Source organism: Rattus norvegicus, chromosome 15, assembly GCF_036323735.1.
Source record: "Rattus norvegicus strain BN/NHsdMcwi chromosome 15, GRCr8, whole genome shotgun sequence".
Taxonomy (NCBI): domain Eukaryota; kingdom Metazoa; phylum Chordata; class Mammalia; order Rodentia; family Muridae; genus Rattus; species Rattus norvegicus.
The window spans coordinates 18,362,496-18,388,011 of record NC_086033.1 but is presented as its reverse complement, the minus strand read 5'-3'; the positions used below and the strand labels follow the sequence as shown (position 1 = coordinate 18,388,011).

General features: G+C 42.2%; 1 long non-coding RNA gene across 1 annotated transcript; it reads left to right on the top strand.

Annotated features, from left to right (window-relative positions):
- Positions 1-25,354, top strand: LOC108352892 (uncharacterized). Its single transcript, XR_005493866.2, has 4 exons — positions 1-867; positions 5,776-5,891; positions 8,820-9,434; positions 14,090-25,354. It is a non-coding gene; the product is annotated as an uncharacterized LOC108352892 (long non-coding RNA).
- The last annotated feature ends 162 nt before the right edge of the window (positions 25,355-25,516 follow it).

Below are 25,516 nucleotides of genomic sequence, written 5' to 3'. Positions count from 1 at the left end.
GTAAGGCTAGTGAAAGCCCCTAGGGTTCTTCAGCCTCAGCAGGACCATGCTAAAGCATTCCTGTCCCCATCTGACATACCAGCTCTATGATGGGTCTAGTATAGAATTGAGTTTATTTGGGGCATGGGAAAGAGTTGAGAAGAGAGTAGATGCAGAGAGAGGGGACAAAAAAAAGAAAGAAAGAAAGAAAAAAGAGGAGACATAGGGGGAGGGAGGGGGAGGGAGAGAAAGGAGAGGGAGAAAAAGAAAACAAAGAAGCCAGCCAGGAACCCATGGAGAAGGGGAGGGGTAGAGGAAAGGAGAGAGAGGGAGAAAGGAGTCAGAATGAGAGGAAAGGACCAGAGAGCAGAAAGGGTCAGAGAGTGGAGGGGCACCAAACAGTTCCTTCTATAGCAAGCCAAGTCTACCTGACTGTTGTTGCTAGGTAACTGTTGGGCGGAGCCTAAAAGGAATGCTAACATGCTAATACTTAATGATTTAACAATGGCCTGTGCCTTACCTTCAGAATTCCGAAAGGGCTCTCTCTGGTTATAGACTGGGACTTTGCTTTCAGATTCTAAAAGCTAAAGGATGAGAAAAGCCTTGTAACCAGAGGGGACAATAGTGAAATCCCTGAGGCAAGCTGTTGAGGCTCTGGAGGCAAGAGGATCAATGGTAGAAAATGTACACCATTCTGACTGCTATCCACATGCTAAGCAACAGCTGGCTTAGCTGTACAGTAGAAAGCCATGTACAATAAGAAGCCACTAAGAGTTTTAATAAGACTGCTGGAGTCTGAGAAAATGATCTGCATTTCTAAAGATCACTTTGTAAAGTAGAAGATGGCTCTTGGGGAAAATTGAATTTGTAGAAGGTTGTAGTTGCCCAGTAAGTGTATAGCATGAATACAGACATGGAGATGAGACTTGTGGGTCAAAGGGGGTGGGAAAGATGATGAGGGGAAGAGGGAATCACAGATGATATCTAGGTACTCATCACAATGATAGAAGGATGGGTGGGCAGCCCTGTTGAGGTCAGGAGGTGCTGTGGGTCGATTTCCTCTAAGTTAGACAGCTTCACTGCTAACCTAATCGGAGTATTCCTGGTAACATGAGACCCTTGAGAGACTCTGTAAAGTAAGATTCTATAGAACAGGGAAGAAAGGTTCACCTGGCTCCTGAACTTTCTCAAGGTCATTATAGGGGTTACAATAATCTCTGAGATGATGTCACAAGTAAGCAACAAACGGGAGATCAGGAGGCTTTGGTAATCAGTGTAACTGCCCTTGAGTTATCCAGGTTGGGAGGCTGCCTGTGAGTAAGACAAACTCTTGTAAAAAAAATAAAAAATAAAAAAAAAAAAAATCCGATTAACTCCACAGGTTTGTCAAGCTGAACTTGACAGAAATCCTTTCCTTGGTGAAAGAGTGAATAGATATTCTTGTAGGTATCCCCAGAAAACTTACATGACAAAAAGGCTAGAAGAGAGTGAAGTTCACAAACCAGGAAGAAAAAGAGAAGAATGAATAATGTGAAAGAAAAGACTGTTAAGTGTTGACTTGAACAAGTAGACCATCAACCCATCAAGTCTTCAAAGCAACCCTGTAGTGGTATCTTGTTCATCAGAGGGCATGAAAGCTTAGCAACAGCCACATCAATCACATCTTCCCTGGGAACATTTAGCAAGCAGGTTCAAGGTCTGGGCAAATGTGTGAGTCTAGGTTTTACAGGCCTGTTTTCTACATATCATCCCTGACTGCAGAAAGAGAGTCTGACTGTTTTTAACCCCAAGAGCTTTTTCCTCTTAATAAAAATAGGCAAGTAGTCTTTCTATGGATGGTGGAGATAAAATAGGGGGTGGGATATTTCCTGCAGTGGGTATATAAAAATAAATCCAGCACTAGTCCCTGTGTTTGATGCTGTGAATCCTGAGATGGCCATGCCCGAGCCACGTAGATTACTGATATTTTGTTTCCAGTCATAGTGGTTTTAATGTTCACTCCTGAGGTTGGAATGGAATGGTGAGGTGGTGTTGCTATTTCTACATCAGGGATGGACTTGTATCCATAGTGGTAATGATTGGGGTCTTCTGTGAGAAAGTCTGCAACCTAAAGGTCCTTCTCAGCTGACAAACCAAGTAACAAGGGGAAGAAAGACCTGGAAGAAGTTGACCAACATCTGTAAACTTTTTTTTTTTTTTTCCGGAGCTGAGGACTGAACCCAGGGCCTTGTGCTTGCTAGGCAAGCGCTCTACCACTGAGCTAAGTCCTCACCCCCACCCTCTGTGAACTCTTACTGGGCAGAGGCCTCATGGATAGCATCTGTACTTAGATAATCAATTTTAATCCTTACAATGATCTGGAGAGGCAACAACTATTATTGTTTTAAAACCCCAAAACTCGGAGTTTAGAAAGTTCCTTTAGCTTTCTGGTGTTAAAAGTAGAGACAAATTTCTGAGCTACACATATAAACACAGTGTTGAACTGCTTTCCCCATCCTCCATAATGCTCACACACAAATCAGGACAGAGACGATGCGGGTGGAACCGAGTCTCCTTGGAGCGTGCCCTGAGAATCTTATCGATGAGAGGAAGTCATGAGGCCACACTTACTAAAAATTAATTTCATTTTCACTTTAGGTATGTCAAAGAAAAAAATCTAGGTCCTGCTATTGTTACGCATGTAGAATGTAGGTTATCACATTGTAATGAAAAACCTTGGCCATATTTAGACGGCCAGATTTGTATTTCCCAAGGCCATGATAAGGGAGATGACTGAGGTGTGGTTTGCATAATTATGAAGAAACTATGTTAGCAAAAGGATGTGGGAAGCTTCTGTTGCTAAGAAAATCAATTCTCCCGTCCAAATGAGGATGCCAGGTGAGAAATGGGAATTTATACGGCTACTTCTCACCAGAATGATTTGATTTATGTAAGTAAGTTCTATGCCTTTTCCGCTCCTAAATCCAGAACAGTGCGTTTAAACTGATGCATATCTGGGCTGCCTCCCTTTCTCATTGCGAGTTGATAATTTAAACGCTTGTGTTAAAGTTTCTACACTAACTTGCAGGGCTTAAAAAATGAAGCAAGTCTCTGTTCTCCATCAGATGCAGGAACAATGGTAATTGATGTGATATTGTCTTTAATGTAGCATACTGGGGCCGCGTGATTCGTGTTGGTTCCCAGACTTTCCCTTCTCTTTAAAATGCCATAAAATGAAAAATACAACAGCTGTTTCATATTAAAGAGAAATGCAAATGTGCATTAATGCAGCTCAAGAAATTTTTATATGTTCAGAGAATTTATTATTTATGTGAATGGAATCAATCTACGATTTTCGTACTGGATAGTGCTGCTTATTTCAATGGCTTTGCCAGCTATCCTAACCAAAGCGCAGGAGAAAAATGACACAGAAGCTGAGCACAGGGCACATTTCTTTTTCCTAAAAATGTAGTACCATCAGAAAAATTTTCTGATTCTAGCTGCTTTCCAAACATAACAGTACCAAATTCTCTCTGTCCCTAGCTCAACAGGTAAACTGATCTTAGTTGCTCAGTAAATAATCTCATCAGAGAAGTCAGTGGTTCAGGCTGAAGTTTGTCAGGATAAACTGTTCAAACCCAGGTACTTTTTTGTTCTGGGAAATTGTGTTTGGAAAAGACCTCCTCCTGAGCTGTAATGTTCCCTCGATTATCTACTCTGGATGCGGATATAAATTATTTTAAACAGGAGAGGTTTCCCTTGCTAATTCATGGCGGGCTGACAAAACAGCTCCCATCAATGCCTAAGGCTTCATTCCATGAACAATTCTCCAACCAGTGTAATAGCACTCTGCCATGGCTTTGCCAGGTAATTTTAATCAGTCACTGTAGGTACCCTGGAAATCCAACAGCTTGCTCTTGGATGACCTGATTATCATTATCAGCAAGTCAGCTGTCGAGCAGGGAGTTTTGTGCAGGAAAAGAGCACATGATTTCATAAAACTTAGGAATGGCCAGACTCTATTATTTCCTCTAATTATAATTTACAACTCAGAAAATAGGCACATTCAGAGTGGAACTCACACCTTAACAAAGAGGGATATAGCAGAAGCCCGTTCTCACCACATTCTCTATATCCCTTTATTCTCTTCCAGGGAATTAGAGAATTGCCAACATTTATTGCCAGAACAGGAACAGTTTTCAGGGGTTTGTGCTTTCACTTCTAGAAGCATCAAGAATGGCTTTCTGTGGCCAGGGAATCAATTTTCCTGAATATCAAGGGAAATTATTCCAAATAATGGTGCAGAAAAGAGATCTTTAGGTCACTAAAATAGAAGAATTTTTGGTGTTAAGATGACCACAGGAAAAGCCATAAGACCTACTGGAGACGAGGCCAATAGAGTAGGTTTCCATCAGGCTGTGGACACACACCTTCACAACCCTGCCATTTCCCATACGGTGCTTTAGTGGACACCCCAGTACTCTACATCAGAACCCAGCATCTTCAGTTATTGCTCCTTTGACTTTAAAACTGCCTGTTTTGCCTCTGCTTTAGTATATAACCATTCTGTGTCTTTCAAAAATATTCCCAATGCACTTGCTTTTGTAAAGGTACCTTCTTCTCGCAAGGAAACCATAATTTTGCTATGATTACCTCATTAACTACAGTAATTATAAGAAGCCTGCATTGCTTATTATTAACATCCGTGTGGTATGCAGATGAATTTCTTTGTACTTCTATAGTACTGTTGCCAAATGGGGTGTGACCCCATGGGTATTAAGCATGACCTCTATCTATGCAGATAAGAAGAAACAGATGAAGACAGAATCTGTACCTTCCTTTTCCTTTTTCTGTTGTCTATCAAACTGATTATACATCATTCTACCAGCTTCAGCTCCCTGGGACGTTTTTGTCTTGCCTCTTATAGTTAATCTTTAGAAAAAATCAGGAAGGGTATAAAATAGGATTTTAACCTTCTCCTACCATCCCTGTTTGACCTCTCTACCTTAACTTCCCACTTCACTCTCTATTAATAAACGATGATGATGGTGATGGTGGTGGTGGTAGTGGTGGTGGTGATGGTAGTGGTGGTGGTGGTGGTGGTGGTGGTGGTGGTGGTGGTGGTGGTGGTGAGGAGGAGGAGGAAGAGGAGAAGGAGGAGGAGAAGGAGAAGGAGGAGGAAGAGGAGGAGGAGGAAGAGGAGGAGGAGGAGAAGGAGGAGGAGAGGAGGAAGAAGAAGAAGAAGAAGAAGAAGAAGAAGAAGAAGAAGAAGAAGAAGAAGAAGAAGAAGAAGAAGAAGAAAAACAGGGACAGTTTGAAAGAAACACTTTCACTCTCTCTCTCCTCTCTCTCTCTCTCTCTATATATATATATGTATATAAAGGCTGGGTCTCACTATATAGCTGGGTCTCACTATGTAGCCTTGGCAAACTTGGAACTCACTGTGAGGACCAGGATGACCTCCAACTCACAGAGATCCACCTGTCTATGCCTGATTGCTGGGATTAAAGACTCCATGTGGTGAGAAATTGATGTAATTCCTGAATGCTTCACCTGGGGTTTCTGTCCAGAATTAACCTACAGGGCATGCAAAGGACCCTCAGCAGTGTCTATCACTGGGATGCATCCTACAGGGATCACCCTACAGTCAACAACCGGCTAAAAGTGGGAAGCAAAGATCTGGCCCCTTGGCCTAACTGAGAAAACACTGAAGGTCCTAAACTTAATTTGTTGTTGTTGTTTGAGTCTTCAGGTTCAACGTTCTTAAAACTCAGTTTTTTTTACCTACCCACCCTTGCCTTTCTCATGTTCTTACAGGTTTATCTCTCAAGAGTACTTCTCAACAAACCTCCAGAGTCTAGCATTCCATCCAGAAGCATATGTCTGAGAAACTCAGCCAAAGACACCGGGTTACCAAAAGAGTATCTAAAGAGGTAAGAATTGCATCCAGGATGAGAATACTACAACCTAAAAATAAAGGGGAAACTGAATTAAGAAATGAAAAGTAATTGAAATGAGGCCAAAGACACAGATAGAATCAAGTGGTTGGGGGCTCTTGCCAGGAGAAAAGACAACATAAATTTTTACATCTATATAAACACATCTGCTTATGTAAACTTTGTCTCCATAGCATCTTTTGACTGTTGGAAGTACTCTATAGAACACTCCAATAAACCTTCACCCTAAGGATCCTATAGCTTTAAAATTTGAGATTCTGAGAGCATGGTACCATTTGCCACCTGGCTCCAGAATTCCATTTGAATAAAATCCCAGTTTACCTTCCCTCATCCCTGCCTCCCACAGGCCATGTGTTAGTCTCTCTGCATAGCTGACATTCATTCCCACGAGTACTTTAAAAATTCACTTCATTGACAAGAAGTTACCTAAGTTTTTCAATGATGCCCATTCTACAGAAAAGTGAGCTTTCTCTTTCTCCTCCTCCTCCTCCTCCTCCTACTTCATCCTCCTCCTCTTTCTTCATCCTCCTCCTCTTCCTCCTCCTCTCCCTTCTCCCCCTCATTTTCTTCTTCCTCTTCCTCCTCCTCTCCCCCTCCTCCTCTTTCTCCTTCTCCTGCTTCTTCTTTTTCTATTATTGTCTATGATATGTTTTCTTCCCGAAGCACTGGTTTCCCAGCTTCTGGGCAGCAAGTAGATCCAAAATTCTCCTCAGTCTTTCTCAGGCTACAAGCAGTTCTGTGGTACAGTTCTGTTATTGTTACATATATTTAACACACAAAGGAACAGACCTGCAGAGAGGTGACTTGACTTCTTCAAGGCCACGTAGCCCGTAAGAGAAGGAGCCAGGATGCAAACTCAGCCCTCATTCTCAGTTAATAGTCTCCTTTGCCTTTTAGAATTTCCTATCCACTCAACCAAGATCCCTTCAGTCATGTAATGTCAACATCTCTAGAAAATCCTGAGGCTTTGACCTTTCTGCTCCCTCGTCTATCTTCCAGTGGCATTTGAATAATTCATTCCTGGTGTTACTTTTTTTGAACCTTCAGCTCTGAAATGTTTCTCCCACCACATGTTCTACCTGCTCCTTCCTCTGCTTCTTTTTTTTTTTCTTTTTCTTTTTTTTTTTTTTTTTTTTTTGGAGTTGGGGACCGAACCCAGGGCCTTGCGCTTCCTAGGTAAGCGCTCTACCACTGAGCTAAATCCCCAGCCCCACTGAGCTAAATCCCCAGCCCCCCTCTGCTTCTTTATTCCTCTGAATACCTTCCTGGCATCCTCCTGCTTCCAGTAGTGCCCCCTCCTCTCTCTGATTAAGCCTTCCATTTCCGTGACCAGCCCGTGTGCCATCTTCTCTTCAGCATGTTAAACTCTTTCAACTTCACTGTATTTTGTATATTAAGATAATCTCTAGTCCTACATTCTTCTTAACTATTTTCCTAGTAAAGAAACAAATCCAAATTTCTTAGCAGTACCTTCAAGACAATGCACTGTTTACCTCTCCCTGCCCCGTGGCACCCACCCATCTACTTGCTTACCTACTCTCTCCACCACCACCACCGCCCTGATGCAGGTCCATGACTCATCTATTCAAATACACCTCCATGTTCTCATCAGAAGTCTTCCTAGTCTCTGCTGAAGGGAAACACAGGACCTGATGACTGGACACATATGCGTGAGGAAGATAAAAATAGAGTCTTTAATCTGAGTACTCCAAAGATGAGAGTACCACCATTAAGGGTTATGGGAAGAGGGAGTTGAAGGACCGTAAGGCCTTCAGTCTTACACCCAACCACCTCAGGTCAAGACTAGGCCAAGTTCCATCCTCTGCTTACTGGAACATTCTTGAGTAGAAACTTCTCAGAATGTACTGACTGATTGATTGATGCTTGCTAGTCAGTAGATTTAAAGGTCAATATGCTTAGCCATTAAGTTTGGACTGTAATTTTGCTGAGGTAACCTGTGCCCCTAAAAAGTATAAAAACTGCTTGTAATAGCCATTTGATGTGGCCTTCTACTCACTTACCTTGAGGGTCGACCCCAGCACACCAGGAAATAAACCTCTTGCTTTTGCATTGATCCGGTTCTTGGTGTGTCACCCGGGGGCATCTTGAAGTAAGTACCACCACAGGTGAGGGTCTGACATTTGGGGACTTTGTCTGGGATTTGAGGAGACCCCCAAGTGACCACCAACTAGACCAATTGGAGGGAAAACGACCAAGCTCCACAGTAGGTGCCTATCTGTTTGTCTCTCTGTCTTTTGCTTTCACTTTTGGCTCAGAATCATGGGGTTGTTTGGAAAGCCTCTGGTTTGGTGCGGTCAACTGTAGTGGGCAGACATGCCTTAATGCTATGGGGAGTCTGGAGGATGCTTCAGCCCCCTCCTCAACCCCCACCCAGTGGGAGTTGGGAGAATTTTGCTCCTTTTAGAAATGGCAAGATACAGTATCCGTGGGAGTCAACCCAAGTCCTGCTATAACCTGGTTACTAACCTTGGCGGGGGTGAACTCTCTGTGTGTTGATTGTCTTTCTCTGTGTTTTTTGGTATCGGTTATCCCATTCTGTGTTCTTGAACATGGACTGACAATATTTTTGGACATAGAACAGACTGAATCTATCCTGTTAAAAGTTCTAGTTAACCACTGGAGTAAAGTTAGGGAAAGACAAGAAAACTTGTCAGTAGTAATAAAGAAGGGCAAGTTAGTTACTCTCTGTTCCTTTGAATGTCCCACCTTCAGAGTAGAGTGGCCACCCATAGGAACCTTTACTTTCCGGTGATCAAAGCAGTAGAAGAGGGAGTCTTTAGGTCAGGATCCCTCCAGCACTCAGACCAAGCAGCCTAGATAGTTATCTGGAAGGATCTAATTGAGGGCCCCTCATGTTTGATAAAAGCTTTTTTTGTCTCCAAGACTCTTGAAGGTCCTGGTCATGAAGGAGAAGAACACAGTAGAGACCAAAAAGTCTGTAAAGAACATCCTCCAGGAGCCTTCCACAATGAATCTGCTGCTGATACATCCTCCACCCCTTTACCCCCTACCATAGCCCTGTTCCCCTAGCCCCTCCACAGAGATCTCCCTTGAACCTTTGCCCAACATCCCTTTACCCCTTCTTCCTCCAGCCCCAGCAAGGGGAGAGCATGAGGGGGGAACCTCAAAACTGGGACTGGCCACGGGGACCAAAAGCAAGAGAGCCACTTCACCTAATACAAAAGTGACCCTCCCCCTCTGAGTCTACAGCCCATAGATGACAATGGCAATCAGGCCATATAATATTGGCCCTTCTCTTCTGCCAACTTGTACAATTGGAAGGCACAACACCCCCTTCAGATAATCCCAAGGGGTTGATTTTATTTACTCATCATCCCACCTGGGATGATATTCAACAACTCACGAGAGTGCTTTTCATGACTGAAGAGTGAGAGAGGATAATGCAGGAAGCCAGAAAGAATGTCCCCTTTGAGCAGGTTGTCATCGACAGCAGATTTCTCCTGACTAGACCTGGCTGGGACTTTAATACAGCAGAAGGTAAGGAGCACTGAAAGTCTACTGCCAGGCTCTGTTGGCAGATCTCAAAGGGGCCACATGATGACCCACCAATTTGACCAATGTAAGGGAGGTTAAGCAGGGACCAGACAAGTCACCCTCAACATTTCCAGATTGACTCATGGAGGCGTTCCACCATTATACACACTATGACCCCAGCAGCAAGGAGCACAAAGTTACTGTAACTATGGCTTAGACAAGACTAGTAGAGATATAAGGAAAAAGCTTCAAAGACTGGTGGGACTACAGAATAAGTCATTGAGGGATTTAGTGCAGGTTGCTGAAAAGTGTACCATAACAGGGAGACAGAGGAGGAGAAGGATTAGAGAAAGAGAAAGGAAGAAGATGAAAGGGAGATGAAAAAGAAGTGACAGGAAAGGAATTTACAGAGAATCTTGTCTACAGTAGTTAGGGAAATCATAGAAGAGAGACTTCAACCAAAGAGACTGAAAACCCCTTGAAAAAGACCAGTGAGCATATTGCAAGGAAGGGGCCACTGGGCCCAAGAGTGCCCTAATAAACAGAATCTGGGGCAGAAAATCCCAGCCCTTGGGAAAACTGTCCCCAAATGACAAAGGTGTTAGCCCTAGGGGAAGACAGTGACTAGGAGGATGGGGTTTGGATCCAATAATTGAACCCAGGGTAACTCTGAGAGTGGAGGGAAAACCCACTCAATTCTTGGTGGACACAGTGGCCCAATACTCAGTCCTCCTCTAAACTGATGGCCCTATTTCCAAGAAAACAGTCTTGGGTCCAAGGAGCCACTGGCATAAAAATGTATTCATGGACTACCCAAAGAACAGTGAACCGAGGGATGGGACAGGTATCCCATTCATTTATGTTCATTCCAGACTGTTCCTACCCTCTGTTGGGGTAAAAAGAAGAGGGCTCAGATACACTTCTTCCCTGATAGGCTGCAACTAACTGTCCTAAAAGGAGAACCCATACATGTTCTGACTACTAGACTAGAGGATGAGTATAAATTATTTGAAACCACCATTACTCAGAACCAGGACTTGACTTGGTGGTTGGAAACAGTCAGCCAGGGCGGAAGTGGTGGAGATGGACAAAACAAAATGTCAACTTCCCCCGATCCCCGCACCCTCATCGTGGTAGAACTCAAGGCACAGGCTACCCCAGTGTCTCTTAGACAATAAACCTATGTTTCAGTAGGCACTAGAAGGAATTAAGCCACACATTTCCATGTTCCTCCAGCTTGGGGAGTTGTGTAAGTGCTGTACTGCTCTTGCCAGTTAAGAAGCCAGGCACTAACAATTATCACCCAATCCAGGACTTAGAAGAGGTAAACCATTGAGTAGCTGACATCCACCCTACTGTGCCTAATCCCTACACTCTATTGAGTTATTTGCCACCGTCCAGAATTTGGTAGACAGTCTTAGACTTGAAAGATGTTTTCTTCTTCCTTAATACCCCAAATTCAAGAATACTTCACTTTTAAATGGAAAGACCCAGAGGATGGGACCACCAGTCAGCTGATGTGGAATAGAGTCTCCACCAGTTGGACTCCATCCGGCCACCTTGATGCCATCCATGGTGGATGGCACAAATGTCATCTGGGCTGAACCTTTACCCCCCACCCCCTCCTACCCCAGCAGCACAGAAAGTGGAGCTAATTTGCCCTCACTAAAGCCTTGGAACTTGGGGCTGGCAAGAAAATTAACATCCACATGGATAGCAGGCATGCCTTTGCCACAGCCCATGTGCAAGGGGCTATATACCAAGAGAGAGGATTGCTCACATAAGAGGGGAAAAAAAAGCAGGACATATGAATCTCTTGGATGCCATGATGAAGCCAACAACTGTGAATATTATTCATTGCCCAGGACATCAGAAGGGAAGAGACTCAGTGGCCCACGGCAGTAACCAGGCAGATCAAGTGACTTTAGAAGTAGCTATTCAGGACCCTATCCCAGTGATGGGCCTACAAGAGACAACCACTGGGAAATGGGACTGGAATAAGGGATGGCCTCACTTAGAATATACAACAGAAGAAAAGGCCCAAATTGCTAGCCACCTCACCACATATTACTTAGAGAAGAAAAAAAAAGGTGCACTCAAGAGGGGGAAACTATACTCCCCAGAGAACAAGCAAGAGTCACTTGGCCAAGTGCACAAATGGACTCATTTAGGGCATAAGAAACTCATCCAAGCAGTCGAAGTATATATAACGGACCTTGGGTTTTTAGCCAGAGAGACAGTAGAACAGTGTAAGATATGTCAGCAAGTAAATGCTTATGCAGTCAAGAGCAAACAGGGCAAGAGACCTAGGGGAGAATGACCCAAGGTCTATTGTGAGGTCTTCACAGAAGTTAAGTCAGGAAAATATGGTTACAAATACCTCCTAGTGTTTGTAGATACTTTCTCTGAATGGGTTGTGGCTTTCTCCACCAAGCAGGAAACAGTTACTGTGGTAGCCAAAAGATATTAGAAGAAATTTTCCTGAGATTTGGAGTGCCCAAGGTAATTGGATGGGACAATGGTCCCACTGTTGTTTCTTAGGGAAGTCAGGGATTGGCAAAGATATTGGGGACTAAGTGGAAGCTCCATTGTATGTACTGTCCCCAGAAGTCAGGGAAGGTAGAGAGAATGAAGAGAACCCAATGATAGACCTTAATTAAATTGACCTTGGACACTGGTGCTAACTGAGTGGTTCTCCTTCCCCTGGCCCTGAACCAAGCCCAGAACACTCCGTACTATTTTATCCTGACCCCTTTTGAGATCCTGTTTGGTACCCCAACTTCCTTGGTGTCTACTGTGCCCTCCCTGAAGGTAGCCCAACTCACTGATAGGAACCTCTTCTTGAGGCTCCAAGCTGTTCAGTCAATACAACAGGAGATTTGGCTCAAACTGTCTGCGTTAAATGTTCCAGGAATGCCAGAGACCCCTTACTGTTACCAGACTGGTGACTGGACTGTGTCCAGAGGCATCAGGCACAGTTTCTGGAACCCCAATGGAAGACACCCTTCCACTCATACAGTCCTTAAGATGCATGGTATTGTGGCCCTGGTGCATGTGTCCCATGTGAAACCTGCAGACGTCCCACTCCCCAGGGACTTCTGTTGCCTCCATGTGCTGGTTCGTCAGACCTGGACTGTGGTTTCCACTGGAGCTGGAGATGAGGTCGCCTCCCTGACTGCCTTCAAACCCCTCAACACCCGGTGGCCTGACCTCACTTTTACCTTTACCAGCTGGCTACAGGACTTGACTCGTGGGACATCCCCACTTATGATGGGAGTGCTGGCAGAAGCAAACTGCCCATATGGGAGAAAGAGGACTCTGGGCTGGGGTGGGGGCGATAGGATGTGCATTCTCTGCACAAAGGGATCACCTGCGGGAGACTCCCTCTTACATTTGCCCTGGAGATGGAAGAAACCGGGTAGAAGTTCACTGATGTGGGGGTCCAGTACAGTTTTATTGTGCTGTCTGGGGATTCGAGACTAAAACAGACACCTCCTGGAACCTTCCTCTTCTTAAGACTTGATCATGATAAAAAAAAAATATTACACGATTTAGGGGCCCTACCAGGGGGACCGAGGCTATTGGGATACCTTCTGTGCAAATGCCACCTATAACCCAATAACTATCAGATTCACTCAGAAAGGCAAAGAACCAATGAGATGGCTAAAGAGGAAAAACTTGGGGACTCAGGTTATACAAATTGTGGTATGATGGCCAAGACAAGAGAAGGACTAGCCAAACATAAAAAAGAAAACAGAGTCAGGGCTGTTTGAAGCTTGGTTTAACTCCTCCCCTTGGCTAACCACCCTCATATACACCTTGTTAAGACCCCTAATTGTTCTGCTTTGTTGACCTGGACTCCGCATGTTGAGCAAGCTTATAGCCTTCATAAAAGAGAGAATAGGTGCAGTACAGCTGATGGTCCTGCACCAACAGTAGAACCTGTTGACAGGACAACCTGAAGACAGGACCTGAAGAATATGAGTTAGTCACCAGAGGCCCCAGAATATGGCTCCAAGATTGGAGCTTGTACAAGAAAAAGGGGGAAATGAAGGACCCGAGGGGCTTTAGCCAACCTTATACCCACTGCCTCAGGTCAAGATTAGGACAAGTACCGGCTTCCTGCCTTGGGTCAAGGCTAGGACAAGTTCCATTCTCCACCCACAGTTCCCAGGAGGAGCAGGGACATTCTTGAAAAAAAAAAACCAGAATGTACTGACTGATAGTCACCTGACCCTCTGGTCCCAGATAGAGTTTGAATGAATGTAATATGCTTGCTGGGTCAATATGCTTAGCCAATAAATTTAAACTGTAACCTTGCTGATCTAACCTGTACCCCTAAAAAGTATAAAAACTGCTTGTTATAGCCATTTGAGGTTACCTTCTAGTTACTCACCACGAGGGCCTGATTGATAGTCGACCCCAATGCACCAGAAAAATAAACCTCTTGAGTTTACATTGAACTCCGTTCTCGTGTCTCATTTGGAGGAGTCTCCCAGTACTTAAGACTCACAAGGCACCCCATCCCACCACATCTTACTATATTCTACAAAGCATATCATTAGCTTTGCTAAAATCATATTAATAAGAAAACAGTATTAAAACACTTTAATTAAAATTAAATTAAATGAAATTATATTTTCTCCATCTTTTCTTAGGATCACCTCTATTCCTGAGAGGAATATGCTACTTTCTATGTTGTTTATCCCAATGACTGTGCTTAGATGACATCATCCAGAGATGGTGGGAACCCTGGACATAATGCCAGAGTGTTTGCAAGGGGGCCCAGTGAAGAAACTGCCAATATGACCATTCCATGATATGGGTAAGTTTTTTCTTGTTAACATGAGAGGAAAAACAACTGGAGGCATCTGGAAGAGTGCAGAGCAGAGAGAGAAAGTAGACTGGATGAAGCCGGAGATAGAGAAGTAAGAAAGCAAAAGAGAACCGTGGAGATAGCAAGATAGCAAGAGATAAAGAATAGAGCATGGCGAGTGAAATAGAATAAGAAAGATTAAGTAGAAAGAAAGATGATAGATGGATGATAGATAAATAAATTGATAGATAGATGATTGTTAATAGGGAGGGTGAGTATCCGAAGCAGGAAAGGACCAGGAGACTGGTTTGGGGATTTTGAAATATATAGCAAGTGTTTATGGATAGGGACAGAGGGAGCCTGAAGCCTGGCATGGGCTTTGACATACAGTCACAGATATAGTCAGTGGAGAACCACAATGTGCCTTCTGCTAGAGGTAAGGAATGTGACTTCATTTGTCAGGTGGGAACAGATTCCACAGGTTCCTGTGGAATGCTGGCTTTTAGCTGGTCTCCAGAAATCCTGTAGTCCAGATTGAGCTCATTTCTGGATATATGGACTACGTTTTGGAGTGTGGGGAGTTGGGGAATTTTTCTTTTTACCTGCATAATATAAGGTGCTGTGGAGTGGAGCTGAGAGACCAAACCTATTCCATCTTGAGGCAGGCCTCCATTTTAAAAGAAAAAATAAATGCCTGAGAATTTGACTTGCAGCTGATCTCAAGCTGCACTCAAGTACCAGGAAGGACCCCAAGGCTTGTCCTTGGCCCATACCCCAGAGTAACTACCAAGCTACTTCCTAGTAACAGTCAATCAAAGATTAGTCTGATTGTTTCAGGTGTACTTTCAGACCATTTGTAATGTTCACAGTCTTGCTGCAGAACACCCAGCTGTTGGCTTACAATAGCCATCCTATTAGATACTTGCCAGACTGGACACCTCCTCACTCACTTCCATTCCCTATAGAACCTTGTCCTGTTGAAGGTTGAATGACGCTCTGCCTTCCTTTCCTGCTGTGTCAGGGTTGGGTTGGAGGACAGCCTAAACTGTAGCTTGTAATAAAGAAACTCTAATGAGATTACATCAGAAATGGCTGGCCTTCGGGGGTTTGTAAATGCTTCTTGGCACAAGAGAGCAGGAGGGGATGTCAGTTGGTACCTAAGATTGGGCCCTGTGCTTCAGAGAGCTTCAAGGCCATCTGGATTTCTTGCTGAAGTTCTGACTTTAGCAAAAATGTTTGGAAAGTACTGTTCCCTTTACCCCTGTGATATTTTTCTGCTCACTCTCCTTGACAATTTACTTGTGATTCGTTTTTCCATCTTTATGATGCATGGTCTAGCAAATAGACACTGGGGTTGGGTAAAGGAGATAAACCTTGAGTACTAGGTGTAACCTAGTGCTGACCCATTGCCCACTCCTGTGTACAATCATTGAGCCTTGTTTGCAGTGAGAAGCCAATATCCTTGTCACTGTCAATGTTTGCCTACATGTAGTTCAAGGCATTTCTGCATAATGAGTCCTCTTCCTCTCTGTCCTCCTCCCCTCTCAATTATCCGAGTTTAATTTACAGTTCGGCTTACCTTTGTTAGTCTGTTTACACTCCCTAACAGCTTCCCATTCATCCAGTTCTTTCTCCAGGGGGTGTAAGCAGATTGGCCAATTAGCACTTCCTTTTTAACAAACAGATAAATATATCACTCTACTCAAGTATGGAGGACACCTTGCCGTGATGAGATAAATCAGAACTTCCCTATAGATTTTCCTTACCTGCAGTGAATACATCACTTGAAGCAATTACATCAATAATAATAATGTGCACACAGGCTCATATTTCATGGTGGTGTCTCCTCTGGGAGGTTTGATTTCTCCTTGGAGTCAAGGACTGTGGTACCTTGTGGGCTTTCTCAGTTTTTCTGGAGGTTGGATGAGCTATTTTGTTTAGTAATTATGATGCATGAAGAATGTTGGTGAAAAGTGGGTAGAGATAAAAATGCCTGCTCTTTCATAACTGTTTTCTCACCCCTCACACATTTCCCAGAACTATATACAAACACAAATTCTAAAATACAAAATTTTATTTACTGTCTTTCTACATCCCAAATGATTCTGACCCCTCCACTAATTAGCTACTCAAGTAAATTGGGTGATAACTCTAAGAATGCACAGTTAATATATTAAGTTCTTAGTTTATTCTAAATAATAAGTACCATATTTTACTCTGTAGTGCTCTTATTTACAGTGTTACTTGCTATATATTTTCATGAATTAGCAGTTTTCTGAGATACTAAATAGTCTTTGTTTAGCTGAGGAATAATAATCAAGTTGACTTTTGATGCTCTAGTAATTCATAGCTGTGTTGGTGAGGATCCCAGCATCAAACTGTGATATTTTCTTTCTCAAGACTAATTTCAAAGTAGTATTTCAATTTAACTCTCACTAAGGCATCCAATTTGTACTTAAAAGGCAGTCAATATAGGTTAATGAAATAGTTTTAACCTATCACTGGTGAGCTTTATTGTAATAAAACACTTCTCTTCTTACAATGAAGCATCATGGAGCTATAGGCACAGGGGTGTTAAATGTGGTTGAATTACATGCCAATCTATGCCACTCTAACTCAATGTAGATGGGCCACAAAACTAAATTAAGGGATAAATAACCTAAGATACTTATGAACATAAGTAAGAGTACAAATCAGAGAAATAGGAAAGCCCAGAGAGGAAGTGGCAGGAACCTAGAAACCACTTCATCTCAAAGTTTATAATGTAAATTAGAAGGCATGACAAAAGAGGGTGGCTGAGAAAGACTAAAGATAGTTTGGGTTACATTTTTGTATTGTCTACTATGGTAAGCTACTAAACTTTAGTTCCACCATCTTATCAAAGCATTCTGAGAAATGCTTTGATTGATAAACCTATATTGGATAAAAACTGGTTTTCTCACAAAAGTCATAAATTCTTATTGTAAACTGGTCTCTATACAAGCCATGAATTCCTACGCAATGTGACCATGGACTGAAGGTTAACTTTCTGACTATCTAACTGCTATTGCTCTACTTCTGTGAACAACACTTGCTTGCAGCAGACATCCAGAGCTGCCTTTCTATGTCTGTCAGAATTATGAGTTTTGCCCTTAATAAATCTCAAACCAACTGGAGGTTGAGGCTGCTTCCTTCTAATCTTCTTGGAGAAGTCCTGCCTGCAGCTAAGAGAGACCCGGTTTGACTTATTCAGGCTTCTCTAGAATTATCTCTTCTGATACTCCATTAATACCACCACTGTCAATAGCACCAACATGGCTCAGAAGTGTGGGAACTGCACAAAGCTCAATTGGTTTATTTCTTTAGTTTTACCAAAAAACAAATGTAGAATAAGATATGGGAAACACCCCTCTTTGTTGATACCTAGGGACTCTACTTTTGGAAGACCTTTTGAATCTCAGTATCTAATGACAGTAGGGCTGATGTCCCAGTTTCTTTCTGGGCTCCACTTAACTATTTAAAAACATTTCTACCTCTCACTAAGTGTCCCTTTGTCTCATATGTCTTCTATAGGTTCTCTCTGGCTCCAGGCAAAGAAAAGTCTATACTTTAAAAGGCTTATGTGATTAGTAGATAACTCAGGATTTCTATCTTAACCTCCCCAGTGAAATTGATATTTGTAGACTCTTTTGCCCTGTAATGAGACCATTAACAGTTCCCAGGGGATTAGAAAATGGACCTACTTGAAGACCACTAAGCCTACCATATAGTAATAGTATAATACTACCTTACACATTCTACAGTACTGTTTACTGTATACTGTCTACTGGGTAGTACAAACAGGGGGAATCTTCCATGAAGCAGGCAAATGTGGGTATACATAGAGGGGTGAAGTGGGGACTGGTACAAGAAAAGCAAAGTGATTCCCTGTCAATATATGCCCACAACACCTTCATAGACCCTCGAAGGATAAACTCACGTCTCTTGTGTTTTCTCGTTTGCTCCTTGAAACTAGAGACCTGTCCTTTTGCTAATTTAACTTTAACATAGATTTCTTCTTACTCTTCATATTAGGTGACTAGGTCCACCTCTATTTGAAGTGTGATTTAAGGAACGTGATGAGGGCCAATGGTAGCAAATAACTCTGTAAGCACAGATTGGGAAGAACATTTTAACATAACTCTTGTTAAGACTGGAATTCCACCACAGAGACTATTTCCTTTCCCTCCATGTTTGCTGCTTCTCCCTTTGAGAACTCACACCACCTCAAAGCCCTCAGTATCTGGAGTGGCTATTTTTGGCAACGTTGAGAACTTCTAGGCTGATATATAGTTGTCCAGCTTTCCCAGTCACCCCTGGTGCCTCTACAATGTACAGAACTCACACACTGACTAAAGTTTTGGCCTCAGCTCACCATGTAAGAGCTGTTTGCTTAATGTAAGAGTGTTTATTTAATATGACTAAGGTCTGAGTGCATTAGTATTAGTTTTAAAGAAGATACTTGTTCTGAAAGTCACTTCCTCTAAACTGGATCATTTTAATACAACTTCTTTGTAGCTCAATATCTTCTTCCACCAAATAGAGAGACAATCATTCATAGTTCTCTGCCTTCTGGATTCCTGCTACATCTTGCCTAGACTTTCATGAGCATATGTATCTCCCCCCACTCACTTATATAATTATTATCTATTTTCATGATAATTTCATTAGGTGATAAACTATGTCTTTTCAGTTTTGTGTCATACACTGAGTTATCTTGACATGAACAATCAATAGACAAAATATGATTGTGTAGGTAAGTGTTTGGAAGTTAATTACTTAATAATAATAAATGACTATGAATACATAATTTTTCTTCTCAAAATTATTGCAGTGCATAGTAGCTTATTAAATTAAATCAACTTGATCAATTTCAAAACCCTGATGTAATTTTATGTATGCATTTGCCATGGTAGTGTGTTTGTTTGTGTGTGTGTGTGTGTGTGTGTGTGTGTGTGTGTGTGTGTGTGTAAATCAGAGAACAACCTTGGAGCATTGGTTCTTTTCTTCAACTACATGGAATAGAGCTCAGGCTTGAGAGTAAGTCCCTTTACCTACTAAACCATTTCACTTTCCTTTTTTAATTTTTTTATTTTGCATTTGTATTTCAAACAGATATATATTTTTTACATGTGCATGTAAAATTAGAAGACATTGGCAATTGGGATCCCTTCCATTGATCTTTCATGTATTCTACTCTTCCCCTTTCATTGAGTAGCAGCTTCTGTATCTATCTTGTGGCTCAGTGTCAGGGTTCCTTCTATGACCGCAGGGATCCAGGTTCTAACTTGAAGTCATTGCTTCTCTTCGTACTTTCATTAGTTATTCATCATACAATGTCTTCCAAGACCTCTTCTCTTGATATTTAACATCTGAAATGTTTTATGTCTTATCAATTATTCAAATACATTTTGAACAACTTCTAAAGTTCTGGGAAGGTCAGAACCATCACAGCCTTAGTATAGGAGCTCACTGTTTGAAGGGGAAGGCCTATGGTTTAACTAATACTGTACTATCTACATGGCTAGTTATTGCAAGGGACAGAGAGAGGATTGTAGGAGCTCAAAGCAAAGGGATTTTTATTCATTGAACACCTTGCATTTAGTAGGTGCTCATTATACACGAATTGAAAGTGTCCACAATTTCCCCTTGAGTCTAACAAATCCATGTAATTGAAAATGAACACTATGGTGGGGTTACTTCTTCTTGAGTTTAGACCAAGCACCACTGAAAATTCTTAAGACATCATGCAGACTGATGGGCTTTCTCTTTCCTTAGTTGACACCTCTAGCACTGCCCTTGCCAGCTATATCTTCTCCCCAACGTCTTCAACATCTTGTTACAGAATTAGGACTATTGTTCTGATAATAGCTAAAACTCCCTACTGAAGCAACCGTAGGTACACAGGGCTCTGTCGCTACTGAGGGGTACTCTTTGTCTTTGTTGCAGCATTCTCCTATGTAGATATTTTTTGCCTTATTGGCTAATGTAGAATTAGACAAAAATCTAAAACAGAACCAGACCTGATTTTTCTAACAGAGAAGAATTTTAGGAGTGAGTGAAACAAACCAAACTATTTTCCTTTTCATTCTCAGTTGCCCTGAAATTCTGATTATGTTATGAAGGATTAAAGGAGATGTTATAGGCATTTCTAAAAGTTCCACAGATGTGTAAGAGATCAGTTCTGGGGTCCACGATTGAAGTCTCAGGTGCCAGATGGTCATCTTTGGTGGATGAAGCTTTTAAACTTCTCTCTCTTCTTCAACTCTCCCTGTTCTCCTTAAAGCCCCAAGTACATTCATATAGGGCCAAGGACAGTGTGCCTTCTAGCTCAGTGTCAGTCGCTGCACCTTCCAGAAATAGCAGAGGAGGGGAAGAATTAGATGGCTCTGATCTTTTGCTCTTGACAAGCTTCCTTGTGCATGATGAAATATAAATAGAATAAACCACGATTCACTATTAAACCTGGAAGAGAAATGACACCGAGATTCATAAATTACTGTTAAATGTATTTTCTGCAGTGATTGCAAGATCAGGGGATGGGGTGAGGTGGAGGGGTGCTCACTCCCCTGGAGTTAACAGTGACAAATAGTCTCAGAAGAATCATGTCATCCAGTGTTCTATGACAACACTAAGAAAAACATTAAAATATTTTGTATAATCATGAACGTAGTGTTTGGTGAAGGGGCTTTCTTCCCTTGTGCCCCTAAAAAAAAAAATCACATGTTCTCATAATTGCCTGAACTTCTTGACATACTAATTAACTCTGATTTAAAATAGCCATTATTTTCAGTTAAGCTTAGTGAACATTGTCTAATATTATGTGACCATTAATATGACTAGAGAAAAATGAGATAAGAAAAAGAAGAAGGGAGTAATTAAGATGAGTAATTTGGTAACAAAGTTGAACTAGAACAGGTTGGTGACTCTGCAGCATGTGATAATGTACATTATCAGCATAATTTATGTTTCAAACTGAAAGACTTTACTTGTCCCCAGGCCCTTTTATGTGAGAGTTTTGTCATTTTAGTTATTGGTAAATGGAGTGAGAGATTTCAGAATGAGGCTCGAGAATGTTGAATGTTTTATAAAGATTCAGGGTGCACTTAGCAGAGTATGGTAGGGTAGGGTAGGGTAGGAGATGGATTTGGTAAAATACAATACATCCACTCAAGGTACAATGTGTTTTCTATTCTATCCCACCCTTCTTCCCTCTTTTCCTCCCTCCCCTTCCTTCCACCTTTCTTGCTTTAGCTTTTTTGAGATATCTTGTTATTATATAGGTCAGACTGACCCCAAACTTTTGATTTTCTTACCTCAGTCTTCCAACTAGGTATGTACAACATGTCCATTATTTCCTTGTTCTAAAAATGAAAATGATCTCCTGCCATGTCTGTGACACCTACATCTTCTGTGATGATAAAAATTAGCATTTTTATTTGAGTCATGAAGTATTTCTCATGATGACAACACCCTTCCCCATGCAAATGGAGATGTGGGAGACTGAATGCCTTATCTGCATGGCTCTGCCTTCTGAATATAAGCTCATTCATTTATTCATTGAGTAAGGCCTGTTTTCACGTGTTAAAATTATCATAATTGTTGGACATTAGCCAGTAGATGAGAGAGACAAATCTCAACCCCAAAAGAATATACATTCTAATTGCACAAATCACAAAATAAGTTAGTAAACACAGAAATAATATGATATCACACAATGATAAATAGAGTGAAACAGAAAAGCAGAACGCTGTCTTAGGAAAGAAGTGGGAAACATCCTTAAATAGAAATGTTGGGGGGAAAAGTTAGTATATAAGCCAAAGCCTGAATGATTGGATGAACTGTGTATCAGTCAACATTTTGCCATTGTTACAAGTATCTGAGACAATCAAGTTATGAAGAAAAAAGGTTTATTCTAGTTCACATTTTGGCCTTATTTCTTTGGCCTATGGCAGTGGGGGCATGTGTCACCTTGAACATTTTATCTTGTGGCTGAGAACAAAAGAAAGAAAGGAAGAATAATCCATCCCCTTTGAGGGCAAACCACCAGTGACTTCACAGTTCCTCCTAGGTGCCGTCTTTGAAAAGTTGTACTGAATACCAATGCTACCAAGCCGAAGACTAAGGCATTCTAGACCTGAGCTATGGCAAGCATGTTATGATGGGAGAATTCCCAGGCTAGAATAAAGATTTGCAGGGCATCATAATCCTGGTGTGTTCAGAGAACAAGCAGGAGGCAGAAACATTGGAGGACAGGAACTAGCAAGGATAAATGCAAGAGTGATATTCCAGAGAAGCAGATGATGGAAGAGTTCCTTGACTACAGTAAAACTTAGTCCCAGAGCATAGGCAGCAGAGAACAACACAGTCTGACAGTCACCATCAATTGTCCCCTGGGGAAGAGCTGGTTCAAGAGACTGTAGTGGTTACTAGCCCAAACAAGTGGGGATGGAGAGAGAAAGACATTTCTGGGTCCAGAAAGTAAGTGAGAGAGCCAGAGCCCGTGGGTCTTGGGTGGGCAAAAGTGGCAATATTCCTTACCATTTAGGCCAAAGCCACAGAGGGTGGTGATTGGAACAGAGAGGAGAGAAGGATGAAGACTGGTGTTAGTTGGCAGTAGGAGGAGAAATGTACAGTGAACCCAAAAGGTAGGTGTGTGTGTGTGTATGTGGTGTGTGTGTGTGTGTGTGTGGTGTGTATGTGTGTGTGGTGTGTGTGTGTGTGTGTGTGGTGTGTGTGTGTGTGTGTGTGGTGTGTATGTGTGTGTGGTGTGTGTGTGTGTGGTGTATGTGTGTGGTGTGTGTGTGTGGTGCGTATGTGTGTGTGGTGTGTATGTGTGTGTGGTGTGTATGTGTGTGGTGTGTGTGTGTGTGTGTGTGTGTGTGTGTGTGTGTGGTGTGGTGTGTGTGTGTGTGTTCCTGCACACATACAGGTAGATTCCAAGGCTTGACAGTGAATGTCTTCCTTGATTGCTCCCTGCTTTACTTTTTTTGAAGCAAATTTTCTCACTGAATCTGGAAACCATCCATTTGACTTGGCAATATATCTTTTGAGATCAAGGGATCTACCTGTTTCTGCATCTCCAAACTACCCCCAGTGCTGGGGTTCGTTATAGACAGACCACTGTACCTGATCTGAACTAATCATAATTACGTGCTGTGTACTTTATCCCTTATATATGGAATAGGTTTGGTTCCAGGTATTAACTGAGTAAGTAGAAGCAGTTTAAACAATTTGGGCTGGTGTTCTCCACATTGCATGCCCTACAGAGATATGTGCACAAAGCTGGCTTCAGTGAAGCTTTGAACTCTTTGTGGTTCTTTATTATGGCACCCTTAACTTGTTGATTGCAGCCTGAACGTACAATAGCGTGGTTGTTACTACAGCTCTAGGAGATTGTATGTGCTGTGAGTGGTATCAAGAACATGTATACTTCATTACTGACATAGGGTCTCAGGGATCCAGGTAACTTCAGACTTGCTATGTGACTAGAGATTGTCAGACCCACCTGGGTCCCATCAGTGTTTGACCCCTCCTGAGCCTTGCTGATGCATGTGGAAGCCTTTTGTTCCTAACAAAGGACCATCCTGACCTTTCTGCTTGGCCTGAGTGGTACACCTAGGTGGTACACCTGCGCGGTAACATTGTTAAGTCAGTTCCTGTTTTTTGTTCCCTGTTTTTTGCTCTTGAGGGCCTAAGCCTGTTTTCCACTATGCTTCCTGGAATTTTCCACCCAGTGGACTTGGTATATATATATATATATTCTGTGAACCTCAGTAAAGCTTTGGCATTCTTGTAACACGAATGACTTGAATATGTGTTTTTTTCTTAAACCTTACAGGCCTACGCCTGGTTCTTGGTACCATGGCACCCACAAAAGATGACTTTGAATTCCTAATCCTCCTTCTCTGTCTCTGAAACTCTGAGATTGGAGTCTTGTCCCATCATGCTGGGTTTATGCCATGTTAAGGAACAAAGTTAAGGATTCATACAATGCTAAGCAAATATTCTCCTTGCTGACCCACATCCACTGTCCATACTGACCATTTTCATCAACAAAGCAAAGATTTCAGTAGCTATTGTCATCAAAGATTCCCATGCAGTCTCTTATTGGAACCGAGTTACAGGATAACTCTCACTGCGAGAGAGGTTGGAAACAGGGATTTTTAGCTGATCTCCTGTATACACTCAGCATTGTTAGCAAAGGAGACGGGCTACTTAATGAAGCACTGGCAGCTCTCAAACATGATACCCTACATGTCAATTTAGGAGGGTTGGAGCAGGTAAAGCTGGAGAGACACATTCTAAAGCCAGATGGAATTAAATGACAGCAAGTATAGACAGCAGACAGAATTCAAGTCTGAACTAAGAAGAGGCTCTTATTCCTCCTCCATTTTTAAAACATGCCATTTTCTATCTACCTGGTAGTTGATTAACGTAAGCAGCAGACTGGGCCACCCTTCAGGGAAGGGAGAGACATCCCTTCAGGGAACTGTCTATGCTATGGATTAACTCATGAAATTGAGCATAATTACAAATGCCTTCCTTTTGTAGAATGCCCTATTTTCCTTTATATGGAGGCTGCAGGTATTCCTCCGGTCAGGAGGGTTCTTTTTTCATGAAGTCATCAGTTTACACCCTACGCCTTATTTCTATCCTGCTTCAAGCTCCCTCTGTCATAGGGCAGAGCTAGAGGGGATGATGGCCCTAGTTCTTCTGAACTTGGGGACAATACAATGTGTCACTCCCCGTTGTGGAAATTATCATTAATTATGAGCAGGAACGTCTTTGACATGATGTAGTGTTTTTATTGTCAGAGCCAAGAATGGGCTGATAATTAATGGATGCCCCTTAGAATATGACATGACAAAGCTCAGTATGGAAAAGATCAGAACTTTTTTTATGGAAAGGCACAGAATGTTGAATACCCTAGAATTTCTCAATGTTAAGTCTCCCTCGCCCTATCCCTCCCTCTCACTCCCTCTTTTCCCCTTCTCTCTCTCTCTCTCTCTCTCTCTCTCTCTCTCTCTCTCTCTCTCACACACACACACACACACACACACACACACACACACATACACACACACACCTGTTCTCTCACTACCTCTTCTCTCCTGCTGTGTGTGTGTGCGTGTGTGTGTGTGTGTGTATATGTGTGTTAACTTGAAAATTGCAAATAAGTTTTTAAAATTTAGAGGTAGAATTTTAGGGCTTGGTTTCATCTACTTCTTTGATTCTAGAGTTTCATATG